The sequence below is a fragment of the Dama dama genome, chromosome 28, assembly GCF_033118175.1.
Source record: "Dama dama isolate Ldn47 chromosome 28, ASM3311817v1, whole genome shotgun sequence".
In the NCBI taxonomy this organism is placed as follows: domain Eukaryota; kingdom Metazoa; phylum Chordata; class Mammalia; order Artiodactyla; family Cervidae; genus Dama; species Dama dama.
Genome location: NC_083708.1, coordinates 22537761 through 22551617, shown reverse-complemented (window position 1 = coordinate 22551617; position 13857 = coordinate 22537761). Strand labels below are relative to the sequence as shown.

General features: G+C 39.5%; 1 long non-coding RNA gene across 1 annotated transcript in view; it reads left to right on the top strand.

Moving 5' to 3' along the window:
• Nucleotides 1-1086: 1086 nt before the first annotated feature.
• The window catches only part of LOC133048264 (uncharacterized), a 61113-nt gene continuing 48342 nt past the window's right edge, over nucleotides 1087-13857 (top strand). Inside the window, exons 1-2 of the long non-coding RNA XR_009690982.1 lie at nucleotides 1087-1118; nucleotides 5229-5297. This is a non-coding gene — a long non-coding RNA (uncharacterized LOC133048264). The remainder of the gene's footprint in view (nucleotides 1119-5228; nucleotides 5298-13857) is intronic.

The following is a 13857-nucleotide window of genomic DNA, read 5'->3' as shown; positions in this document are numbered from 1 at the left end:
TTCTTTGGCATTGCCTTTCTTTGGAATTGGAATGAAAACGGACCTTTTCCAGTCCTGTGGCCACTGCTGAGTTTTCCAAATTTGCTGGCATATTGAGTGCAGCACCTTCACAGCATCATCTTTCAGGATTTGAAATAGCTCAACTGGAATTCCATCCCCTCCACTAGCTTTGTTCGTAGTGATGCTTTCTAAGGCCCACTTGACTTCACATTCCAGGATGTCTGGCTCTAGGTGAGTGATCACACCATTGTGATTATCTGGGTCATGAAGATCTTTTTTGTACAGTTCTGTGTATTCTTGCCACCTCTTCTTAATATATTCTGCTTCTGTTAGGTCCCTACCATTTCTGTCCTTTATTGAGCCCATTTTTGCATGAAATGTTCCCTTGGTATCTCTAATTTTCTTGAAGAGATCTCTAGTCTTTCCCAGTCTGTTGTTTTCCTTTATTTCTTTGCATTGATCGCTAAGGAAGGTTTTCTTATCTCTCCTTGCTACCCTTTGGAACTCTGCATTCAAACGGGAATATCTTTCCTTTTTTCCTTTGCTTTTTGCTTCTCTTCATATCACAGCTATTTGTAAGGCCTCCTCAGACAACCATTTGGCCTTTTTGCATTTCTTTTCCATGGGATGGTCTTGATCCCTGTCTCCTGTACAATGTTACGAACCTCCATCCATAGTTCATTATACACATTCTTAAATATAATCTTAATACTCAACAACATTCAGTATGACAATATAAAAATTTCTCTTTGTTTGCCCCTTGAGATACTTCAAACTTTTATCTGTTGACTGGAGCTCACCATTCCTTAATCTGAGAGAAAAAGTTGCAGGGACTTAGAAGGTAATAAGTTATTTTAAGAGAAAATTTCTCTAGTTTTAAGAAGAATGACAAGAGAAACACTTTATCAAAACATGTTTAAAAGCAAACTATACTACTATTTTCTTCATTTAAAAAAAAGAGTCCATTTTTATTGAGAAATAGATAAATGAACTTGTTCTCAATCCTGTTACAGATAAATTAAGAAACCCATTTTCAAGGCTTCACATTTATTCTAGGGTCCTTGGACTACAAGGTACAATTAGAGTGCAGGATTTGTGTTCCCTTTCTGCCTTGTGAGGTAAGTCACTTATCTGTGAACTTCCACAGCCTTTCTTTAATATTTTTATTTGATCTCTTAACATTTCATAGATTAAAACTTTTTCCTGCTATTTTATTACTTGTTTTTGGAAGTAAAAAAAAAAGATGAGAAGAATCTTTATGGCCAAAATTTGTTTATATACATCAGTATATTGGATGCAGATTTTAATACATCTACTAAAAAGCCCCAAATCGGGAATACCATAAATGAGTAACCTAACTGAAAACCATTGCAGCAGTTAACTACCTATTGCAGTTTCTGGCTGAACCTTTTCTAAAGGCTTTTCAAGAAGAGCATGACTTGTCACCGTTTGCCCAGGACCCTCCCAGACTTCAGGAGGCCATGGCAGGCTTTCTGCAGACTTATGCTGGGAAAGGAATTATAAAACAAAGCATTCTGTAAGTGCTGATATAGTAATGGAATCTCTATTTCTCCACTGAGTCTTAGGAAACCAGTGTTGGGAAACAGGACACAGATCTCTGACCTGTATTTCCATTTAAACTCCCCCCCCCCCGCCCCACCCTCTCATTTCTCCCTGCTGCTAAGTCACTTCAGTCGTGTCCGACTCTGTGTGACCCCATCCCTGGGATTCTCCAGGCAAGAACACTGGAGTGGGCTACCATTTCCTTCTCCTATGCATAAAAGTAAAAAGTGAAAGTGAAGTCGCTCAGTCATGTCCAACTCTTCGCGACCCCAGGGACTGCAGCCTACCAGGCTCCTCTGTCCATGGGATTTTCCAGGCAAGAGTACTGGAGTGGGGTGCCATTGCCTTCGCTCATTTCTCCCTAAGGAGTACCATTTCCAGGAAAATGAGCCAGAAGCACCCGCCTTGGTTACTCTTACACTCCCTTCCAGAATCAAGGGTTGGAAACTGGCGTGGCCTCTTCACATGAAGCTTTCTCTTCATAGGATGGTGACAGTACAAAATCAGTCATCATTAGTTTTATGTTCCATAATAAAGCCCATACTGGGCTTCCCCAGTGGTTCAGAGGTAAAGATTTCCATAAAGCCCATATTGCGCTTCCCTGGTGGCTGAGCAGTAAAGACTCGCCTACAATACAAGAGCCACAGGAGATGCAGGATCGATCCCTGGGTTGGGAAGATCTCCTGGAGGAGGGCATGGCAACCTGCTCCAGGATTCTTGCCTAGAAAATCCCATAGACAGAGGAGCTTGGTAGGCTCCAGTCCATAGGGTTGCAAAGAGTCAGACAGGACTGAAGCGACTTAGCATGCACACATACACAGTAGTACATATTGGGCTCAGAAAGTATACCATCCCCTTCAGCTTTCAGAAAAAAGTTACTCATTGGCAGCTCCTCCCCAACCCCTACAAATATTCTGAATAATTAACTTGGCAAAGGGCACTCTAAATCCTCTCACTTGCTCATATGATCACAAAGTTTAGTGCAAATGTTAAGATTTCTTGAAATAATGTACCTAAAGTAACAAAGGGATTGAAATAAATTTCCACATTTTAATTCAATTAAATCTGAGAAGCAATGTCAAGAAAAAAGAAAAACTGACCAAGTTTCTTTCTCATCTAGCATAGCAGGATATGCTGTTTTATTTTAACAAAAATAAGTTGAAATATATTTCTAAATTTTTGTAAAGAAATCACAAGCAAATTGAAGATATATGTGTTGGAAATCACTAGAGGAAAAAAAAGAGACTTGATCAATAAAACACATTCCCTATGTATCTTTTCAACGCTGTGATAATTGTTCAAGGCAATTTTAGAAAACACTTGTATTTATGTGTTCCTTTGCTTTGTTCTGTTAAACCAAGGATTTCTGCACCATAAAGGCTGCTGCCTGGGGCACATTTGATGTTTGTATTTATTTCACAATCAACACAGTCTCTTTGAGTGCATACTGTCCTGAGACCTTATTTTGAAAGGATTAACATTTAAATGGGAGGTGAGAAAGAGCACGTGAGAAGAGAGCCCCACAAACTGGTAAGTGATGATACCAAACCACTGGTATAGACCACAGTGGCTGTACTAGTCCAGAGAGGCCCCTCCCAATGCACATGGCTAAAGGAGATGTGCTTGTTGGATGAGGCAGGCTTTGATGGGGGCTTCAGTGATGTTAAGAGTTGTAAAGACAGGAAGATGAAGACGCTCAAGAAGAAGAGCATTTCAGGGTGGTAAGAGCATTTGGCTAGACTGGAGGAATTGAGATGGGGGAGTGAATGATAAGACAGAAAAAGAGCTCTTGTTAGTCTGTATTAGTAGAAGGCACTGAATGCCATCATGAAACCAGAGAATCTTCCCTCTGACTTTTCAGGACTGAGCACTGCATGATTAAGAGACACATTTTTCTTTTGTGCCTCTGAAGGCCTTTTGAGCCCTGGGGCTCAGCGGCGGTGTTTAAGAGTGGAAGGGCGCTAGAGTCTGACTGCCTGTTTGAAACTCCCCTGTGCAATCATGAGCAAGTTACTACATCATTATTTTTTATTTGTTTTGTTTCAAATTTTTATTGGAGTATGGTTGATTTACAACATTGTGTTAGTCTCAGATGTACAAGAAAGTGAATCAGTTATACATATACATATATCCACTCATTTTTAGATTCCTCCCCCAGGTAAGCCATTATGGAGTGTTGAGTAGAGTTACTTATACTATACAGTTGGTCCTCGATTATCTATTTTATATATAGTGGTGTGTATGTGTCAACCCCAATTCCAGTTTATCCCTCCCCTGTTCCGCTCAGTAACTATACTTTGTTTTCTACATCTGTAACTCTATTTCTGTTTTGTAGGTTAAGTTCATTTGTAGCCTTTTAAGATTCAGCATATAACCAATATCCTATGATATTTTTCTTTCTCTGTCTGACTTTCTTCTCAGTATGACACTCTCTAGGTACATCCATGTTGCTGCAGATGACATTATTGTGTTCTTTTTATGGCTGAGTACTCTTCCGTTTTATATATGTATCACATCCTCTTTATTCATCCCTCTGTTGATGGACATTCAGGTTGCTTCCATGTCCTGGCTATTGCAAATAGTGCTGCAGTGAACACTGGTGTGTGTATTTCTTTTTGAATTTTGGTTTTCTCCAAATATATGCCCAGGAATGGGATTGTTGGATCATTTAGTAGTTTTATTTTTGTTTTTTTTTAAGGAACCTCCACACTGTTTTCCGTAGTGGTTGCACCAATTTATATTCCTACCAAAAGTGTAAGAGGGTTCCCATTTCTCCACATCCTCTCCAGCATTTATTGTTTGTAGACTTTTTGATGATGGCCATTTTGACTGGTATGAGGTGATATTGTAGTTTTAATTTGCACTCCTCTAAAAATAAGATGTCAAACATCTTTTCATGTGACTTTTTGGCCATCTTTAGCCTCATATTGTTTTTTTTTTTTTTTATCATGCCACATGGCATGGGAAATCTTAGATCCCTTACCAGAGATCACACCCATGCCTCCTGCATTGGGAGCTTGCAGTCTTAACCACTGGACTGCCAGGGAAGTCTCTGTACCCTCATCTTTAAAATGAGGTACAAAAGTTAGTATCTATGTCAGGAATTTTTGAGTATTACATGGGTTAACAAACTCATGGTGTTTAGAATATTGCCTTGCACACTGTGAACCATACATCTCAGTTAGCTATTCTTTGCTACTCCTCCTTCCCATTGCCTATGAAATTTATTTTCTGAAATTTTAAGCAGGAGAACGATTTGATGAAAGTGATACATTAGGAAAATTAATCTGGTAGCAGACCCGGTAGATTGAGAAGAAAAGGATGATCTATTGTTACAAAACAAGAAGGGGCTTTCCAATTCCCAAAAACCTGTCAAAGGACATCTTGACCATAAGAATTTTGTCAGTGCTTTTTTCTCTCCTACTGTTAATTATTTTTGAAGGCCATTAAAATTACAGTAGGATACATACTTTTCCATGTGCAGTCAGCTCTGATCTACCATCATGCAGGATAACCTATTCTCAGCACTTTCACATAGACCTGTTACAATGAGTTCTTTTTCAGTATCTTGTGAGCAGAAAAACTTTTGCAGTAATCTTTGAGAGGAAAGGAAGCCAACCCAGAAGTTTCTAACCAGTTCAATGTACCTTTTATATAATTTCCAGAAGTACCAGGAGTTCTTTTTTGCTGCTCAGTGTCACTGGTTCTCAGGAGAACAAGGTGAAGTCTTCGTGGTGAGCAAGTCATTCTATTATATTCTTAATTCTCTTGGGTATTTTTCTCCCTCCCTTATGTTCAGCATCAAGCTGTAAGGCTCCAGCAGTGAAAATACTTAACCAAAAGTTAAGATGGGAAAGAAGTTGTTGAATATGTTACTAAATTTCAGATAAGTGACCCTTTTCTTCTTAGAAAATAATTCAATGTATTCTTGAAATGAAGTAAGACCTAATATTTGAGTAATGTAACCCTGGTGGCTCAGATGATAAAGAATCTGCCTGCAATGCAGGAGACCTGGGTTTAGTTCCTGGGTCTGGAAGATCCTCTGGAGAAGGGAATGGCTATCCACTCCAGGTTTCTTGCCTGGAGAGTTCCATGGATGGAGGAGCCCGGCAGGCTACACTCCATGGGGTTGCAAAGAGCTGGACCTGACTGAGTAACTAACACACACACTTTCATATTTGTATGGTCTACTGTAGTCAACTTCAGCATCAGGAAGTAGACAAGTGGGGTCAGATGAGCAGGAATAAACCATAATTCTCTGGTTCTTATCCTCACCGGCTACTGAAAATTCTGCAGCTCCCTGCAGAATTCTATCTAGGGGGTGTTCATACGTATCACCTACTGCCTGTCACCTTCCCTGTGGCATCTGCATTTTCATTGTGTTTGATAGAGCATCATTTGGATACTCTCCATTGCCCAGGTGTCCATGGTGGGGCTCTTGTGTGGGGGCATAGTGTCTCTTGCTCCTGGATGCCCCCCATTGCAGCAAAAGGGTGCAGTTGTCTTGGAAACTTGGATAAGCCATTCTCCTGCAGAAAGAGGAACAAGTTGAATCTCTCTGTTTTGTGTTACACTTTGTGACATAAATCCCAAAGCAGTGTTTCCGTGCACCCCAGTGTCTATAGTTTTAAACATTTAAAGTCCCCATGCCATGGCTAGACTTAAAACAAATTTTAAGGAGCACACACTAAAAGGCCACTTTTGATCCAAGCCCATGTGCAGAATTTTGTTTTTGAAATGAATTTCTTCCAGGAAGTTTCTTGGTCCCACATGATGGCACTGTTTGAAGCTGGGACTCCAATACAGTTACACATTTTTGAGTATTCTACCCTTACTGAAGTGTTATATCATAGGCATTAACCATTTTTTTCTTTCTAGTTTAAGTTTCAAGCAGTTATATAGAATTACTAAATTTGTGGCTATGGTTATGGTGAAAATTTATTGAATTCAGCTGATTTTTGCAATTATATTCTATCCTAGAAAAGCTGTCTTCAAGAAAGACAAGTACTGTATGATATCACTTATATGTGAAATGTAAAAATGTCAAACCTGTAAAACATAGAGAGTTAAATGGTGGTCACTAGGGACTGGGTACTGGGGTAATAGGATTGTTGTTGTTTAAGGGTGCAAACTTATAAACAAGTAGTAAATAAGTCATAGAGATCTAATGCACAGTATAATGAATATAGATAATAATATTGTACTAATTGTGTAAGGTGATATTACTTCATTGGCAATATTATATATAAATGTATCAAAGTAACACATTGCACACCTTCATCATATATAATGTTACACAGATTTATTCATATACTTTTTTAATTAAAAGAGTATTTAATTTACTCTTAATTTAAAAAGAATTTAAAATTTAAAGAATTTAAAATTTTTAAAAAATTACTCTTAATTTAAAAAGAAGAGCCATCTTCTTTGTATCTTAGGTCATTTGATTTTATTTTCAGAGAAAATTGCTGTGAAGCAAAAATTTCATGTAGGGCTTCCAACTGAATGTCAAAATCGATTTATAATGATTTTTCTGTTTTATTTTGTGTAATTAAGTTAAACTGGAGTTCAAACCTTTTGAAGGCTACAAGTTCCTTGAGGGCAGGCTGGGTGTTTCATTCATCTCCCTAACCCTGTGCTCAGCATGGTATCTCGTACAGAGAAGGCATTTATTAATGTTGTCATCATTAATTACGCTCTTGAGGACATTAATATGGAAAGCTAGAAAAGCTGAATCAATTGGGCACAATCCTGTAATTTGAGTCAATCCATTTTTACCAAATGTGCATCTCTGTTGAAAGCTCCTACATCTTTCAGGGCTATTTTCAATATCACTTTCTCTTAGAAACATTTTCCTTACCAGCTCAAAAATATTTCTCTTTTGAAAATATATTTTTCAGAAGTACAATGATTAAATCTTTGGTTCTATTAGAAATGCATTTGAAGACATTAACCCATGGCTGTGAAATGCAAATGAAAATCCAATCTTAGCTGAATTATATGCTCTTAGATGACTATAATGACCAGGTTTGCAAATCCTGACTCTTTCCTGACCTGGTTTGGAAACTTTGTGTAAAGTGGCACTTTATCTCTTATTAATTCCAAAGATGACAGACATAGGATTTCATTGTCTAGTTAGTGGAAGCTGCGTTCTCTGATTAGCTGCCTTGCCCTTTTTGAAGCTTTGATTTATTGGGGCAGAGCAAGCCCTGGCTTTTGTGTGTACTGAAAGGAAACTAGGGTAAGGAATAATTTATGGTTCTCTCTTTGCAGCTGGAAAAAAAATAAAGGTTATTTTCATTATATCGCTACAGGAACTGTTCAAAAACAAAAGAAAGATACTGTAATAAGTAGAAACCCAAAGAATGACATTGAGCTACTGTTTCAGTTGACTTAAAAAATTTGTTAAAATCATATTTGGAAGTAGATTGGCTCTTCTGAACGCTTATCTTAATTTTACAGAGAATAGTGTCTCTTCCAATTTGGCATGAGGGCTGCGCAGAGCAGCATTTCTGAAGCTCCCAGGCAAGTTATATTTGCCAAAACAAAGCGTGGGCGGAAGGTAGCAGGAAAGAACTGGCTGGTAGCACTTTCTACCTGGGAAAATGCTGCCAAAGAGGAATCCACAACAGAAGTGCCAAGGAAAAAGCACTCAACTCTCCGCAAAGATTAAAGCATAGCAAACGTTAGACAACACCAAACTTGTTTGGGCTTCCCAAGATTTCATTTTTGTCCTTTTTATGCTCAATAAAGCCTGTGTTTGGTGAGGCGCTCGCTTCATAATCCTTCTAGTAACACATATTAGGAAAGCCTCACAGAGTCAGAGTATTTTCTGTAAGACAACAAAGTCTATATTGCCTCTTGTGAACCAGCCAAGACTCTGTTTAATCGCCACAGTGAGCGTGCAAACTCTTCCAATCGAGTTTATTCCAGTTCCAACCCCAGCTCTTACAGTCAAGGAGAAGTTAAGATTTCAAGATCTTGAGTAGGAAGCAAAGTGAACAGAGTGACCTCTGTTGGGGGTGGATTAGGGTCAGGTAGAAGAACATTCTTGGAGAAGGAAATGGCAACCCACTCCAGTGTTCTAGAGAATCCCAGGGACGGGGGAGCCTGGTGGGCTGCCTTCTGTGGGGTCGCATGGAGTCGGACACGACTGAAGCGATTTAGCAGCAGCAGCAGGAGAAGAAGAACATTCTAAGCAAAAAACAGCAGCAGGGACCGATGACCAGAAGTAGGAGAGTTGAGGTGTGTTTGTGGAATGGTAAGCCATCTCTGGTTCAATAACAGGTAACATTTTTAGGCATTTACAATATGCCAGGTAGGCACTCATTTATTTGTCGAAGGATTAATCTGAAGATACTGCTCTTTAGCACCATTTTGTAGATTAGGAAGCTAAGACTTGGAGAAATCCACTGACTCACCCAATGTCATACAACCAGAGAGTGGCAGACCTAGTATTGGTCACATCCAGAGCATGAGTTCTTATCCATGGTGCTACGTTCAGTAACCACAGTAACCTTTCAGTCGTGACAGAGGAGAGGTTCTTGGAGGAGGAGAGAGCAGTAGAGAAGTGACAGATAATCTGGAAATTTTGAGCACTCCAGCCCTTTCTTCTAATTGCTTGCTGGACATCTCCATGTGCATACAGTACCTGTCTTTCAAATCCAATTGGTGTGAAAACCAAGCTCATTATTGCTTCCATCTTCCTAGGCGACCCTCCCCTGGCAATTGGTATCCAGGCCACAGCACTGTCACCTTACTCAGGTGTTCAGGCGGAGCCCTCCCTCACCAGCCTCCTCCTCTGTCTCCCTTTGCCCTCTTCTTCCAGCCCAGCTGCTGCTGCTGTCCCAGCCTCACCTGGGTGCCTCACCTGGAAGTCTCACCTGGGCTGGTATAACCACCTACGAGCAGAAGTGTCTTTCTCTCTACCTGGGCATCCTGCAGAGGTCAGCTAGAATGTTGTCAGAAACCAGGGCTCTGATTGTATCACTCTCCTCAAATTACTGACTCAATGCATATGAATTTGAGCAAACTCTGGGAGATAGTGAAGGACAGGAAAGCCTGGTGTGCTATAGTTCATGGGGTCACAAAGAATTGGACACAACTTGGCGACTGAACAACAAAACTTCATGACTTGCTATAGAATGGCTTCACAATCCTGTCAGGACTCCTCAGCCTGGCTTTCCAGGTCCTCCATGATCAGGTACCAACCTACCCTTCCAGTCTCACCTTGTCCCCATAGTTTCACTGATGTGAAATTTCTGAGACCATGGGCCAGACTTTCCCATGGCCAGCCTTACACTTTCTAGCTTCCACTTTGTCCCTGTTGATGCAGTGCCTGAAACACCCTCTCCCACTTCTCAAAACCTTTCCTCTTCTCCCAGGTCAAATGAGTTCTCCCCACAGAATCTCTCCCACAGCATTTTGCTTATACCTCACCCTTCAGATTCTTCCATTCCCTGCACAATGTCACAGTCTTTTGAGTTTAAAACACTCTCCCCATTTAGATGACAAGCCCTTTTTGATGAAGGACCCTCATCAACTGATCATCACTCATCCATGTGATCCTACTGCTTAGAAGGGGGCTCACTGAAGTGAATTATGCTAAAATGAAGACATGCTCACTTGGTCCTAAGCAGAGGCTACCTTGGAGAATGGACATGATGGGTTCCTTTCTTCTCTGAACCAGGGGATCATCCTTGGTTATAGACCATGCCTTAAAAGAACAAGTGATTATGAAGCTATATAGAAACACTTCTGAAGTGTTTCATCACATAGAGTCCAAACCAACTAATTTGTGGAATGAAGGAAGAAGAGTTTAGAGAATTCTTTACCTTGGCATATTCTTAATGTGGAATATCTTTTCATAAAAAAGGGGATCCCAGTCATTCCCCATTTGTGTATGTGTGTGTGTGTGTGTGTATACAAGTGGCCTGGGAAGTATTTGACAGGCAGACCAGGACACCACACAGAAATGAAATCTGTAGATATGATAACCTACATATGTGTATGTGTGTGTGTGTATATATATATATACATATATAAATTTAAATAACCATAATGTACTAACTTCAAAACCATGAAAAAATGAAAGAAATAACTTATAATAATAATAACATCCATTTCAATAGCAAACGCTCAGTTTAGGACCCTGCTGAGGGCCTGGTGAAGCCATCTGGGCTTGCACCATGGTATTCCGACTCTGCAGGTGGGTGGGTGGGTTGTCTCAGGGACTCACACACATGAGCAGTGTTGCTGGGAAAGTGCCAGGCAAGACAACCTGCACAGTCTTCTCCCAGTTACATAGCAGTTGTATATCTGGAAAATTCCACATGTATTAAAATCATGCAAAACATATGTTGTTTTTATGTATAAAACAGAGTTTGTGTCTAGGCTCAGTTAATTATAAGCAGATGTTTCACCTAAATGAATGTCTGGTAAAACATCCAAAAATTGCATATAGGATATGGAACAGTTCTTCTCTGAGCAGTTCTGTGCCATGGTTTGTGGGACATTTAAAATCCCAGACTCTACCTAAACGTCAATACTCTCAAAAGTTATGACAACAAAAAATCACCCGCTCCATTTCCAAAATGGCCTCTCATAGGCAATATCACCCCCAATGAGAACCCCTGACCTATATCACTGGATTTGTGAGAAAGTAGGTTTAAGGAAATGAATGAATCACCAAAATTGTCTTTCTAGAAAGTAGTCAAATCAATTATACAGGTATTACCCACATCTCTTGAGTCCTAAGCTAGTGCTAGTTTGATAATCAGGTATATCTATGAATATATAGCTATATATACATATGTTACATTTATTCATATTTATACATTCTCACATATAATGACATTTCTTTCATTCAGAAATCATGTAGTCAGCATTTGACTGTCTGATTCATAAAAGCCTGTTCCAATATTTTGATTAAAGTTAATTCAGTCATGTTATTTAACTCAAGTCAACAGTTTTATATGAAAATATGGACTAAAGGCAGGTAAATGCATTTCTCACTATTTCAGACTTTTCCATTTCCAGTCATATGGCTGGCTAGGTAATATGACTACCTTTCTATTGAAAGCAACAACTTTCCACTGAAAACAACTGTAGAGTCAGGGAATTCCCCAAGACCACCCTTACTTCTAATGCCTGGGGCGTCCAAGATATGCACAAGTTTGATAATTTGCTAGAAGGACTCAGAGAACTCAATGGAAGCTATTATAGTTATGGTTATGGTTTATTACAGCAAAAATACTCAGATTAGAATCCACCATGAGCAGAGACATAGGGTCAGAGTCCAGGGAGGAAGCTTGTGTGAAGCTTGAAGCTCTACCAGTTGAGTAGAAGCATGTGAAGCTTCCCTTGCTCTACCAGTTGAATCACATGTAGGGCTAACTTCTCCCAGACCAGTGAATAACAATATGCACACAGAGTGTTGCCAAGCAAGGAAGCTCATCCGAGCCTTGGTGTCCAGAATTTCTACAAGAGCTTGGTCACTTAAACATGGCAGACAGTCTGTTGGTTGATACCCAGGGACTTCCATCCCCCACCATGGACTGTAGGTGTGACCCAAGGCCCTTAGATAACCAAGACACACTTGTATCAGGCAGAACATTCCAAGAGTTTAGAGATTACCTCCCAGGAGCCAAGACTAAAGTCAGACTCTCCTTTCAGTAAGGTTAATTCTTTGCTATACAACTATAGGAAAATACTAGAGAAAAAATACTATAAAATATAAGAGCCCTCTTTTTAAGACCATCAAAGATCTAACAAGGTAACCTAAATATTTGGACAAAATTAAGTGAAGGTGGGATGCAGAGAGGCAGAAAAATTCCTGAAGCCTCACCTGCTTTAAGGAAAATTGCTAGTCCTGATGGGCTGATCCAGCTGACCTAAGAGGTGTGGGAAACAAGACCAAGCCTGCTATGGGAAATATAATAGCAGACCCTTCACTCATCAGGCTGGGACCTCAAAGGGAAAGGGTAAACCACAAATATTCAATTCATATCCTCCTCCAAGTGAACACAAGGATATTTATATTGACATCAAGCAGTGATGGAAAGAGGGAAACACAAGACATAATGATAAATTGATCCGAACACAGATTTGCAGCCCAAACTTCCAGCTTTGCAGTCTAATAAAATGCAGGCTGTGAATTTTGTTTATGTTGACCTTAAAATTGGTGGTCCTTCCAACCACTTGGCAGAAGGCAGTTCCATTGCTCTCCAGAGGACTGCACCTTCATCCTAGGCCTCAAAGAAGTCTCACAGAGAATTTTCTGAAGGAAATGAGCATCTTAGAGTAAAAGATATCCAAGCAGATAAGGTCAGACACAAGAGGAAGAACCCACAGAATAAAAAACAGACCCACAAATATTTCAGATATTAGAAGTATGAGAGAAATGACTAAGCAATTCTGTTTTCTGTTTAAAGAAAATAAAACCCTAATTACTACCAAAGATATTAGGACAGTTTAGAAAAATGAACCTGCATCTTAAGACTATTCCAAGATTTGAGCCTTTTCACACAATACATACACATAGACAATAAATAAAAATCATTGATCTTCTGGAAATGTTTACAGAGTTGTGGGTGAGCTAAGTTGGCTCTAGTCAAAAGTACATTCTCTTAACCTTTGATGCTTCAAACAAAAAAAGGTGGAAATTTTATGATTTATATCACTCAGTGCTATTTACAAAAGAAGTGTAAATACAGCTATTCCTCAAACTGCCTCACTTTAAAAGTAAAACAATTTGGGTCTACCATTTACTAGTTCTTGGGCATTGGGAAAGTTATTTACTACCTTCAAGTCTAGGTTTTCTGTAAAATGAGGGCAATGATAGCAAGGACTTGGGTTTTAGTAAAATGAGGATAGGAATAATGTTGATTCATAGAAGCATCATGCAGGGTGAATGAGAAAATCCATGTAAAGTACTTAACACACCCAGCATAGAATGATCGATCAACGCGTGCAGGCTTCTTTTTGAAAAAGGAAGATGCAGTGTCTAAAAGAGGATAAGTTATGGGCCAACTGTTCACTTGACAAGTTTACATACAGCATCCTTTTTCATTGGAGTATAGCTGATTTACAATGTCGTGCTAGTTTCAGGCGTATAGCACAGTGATTCACTTATATATATGCATATACATCTCTTTCCGATTCCTTTCTATGTTGTTACAAGGTACTGAGTATAGTTCCCTGTGATGGCATTCCTTTAAATAGTGGTATACCTAAGACACATGGAGGAAAATATTCCCTTAGTCCTGAATAGACACGGGTGCCACAGAAACGGGG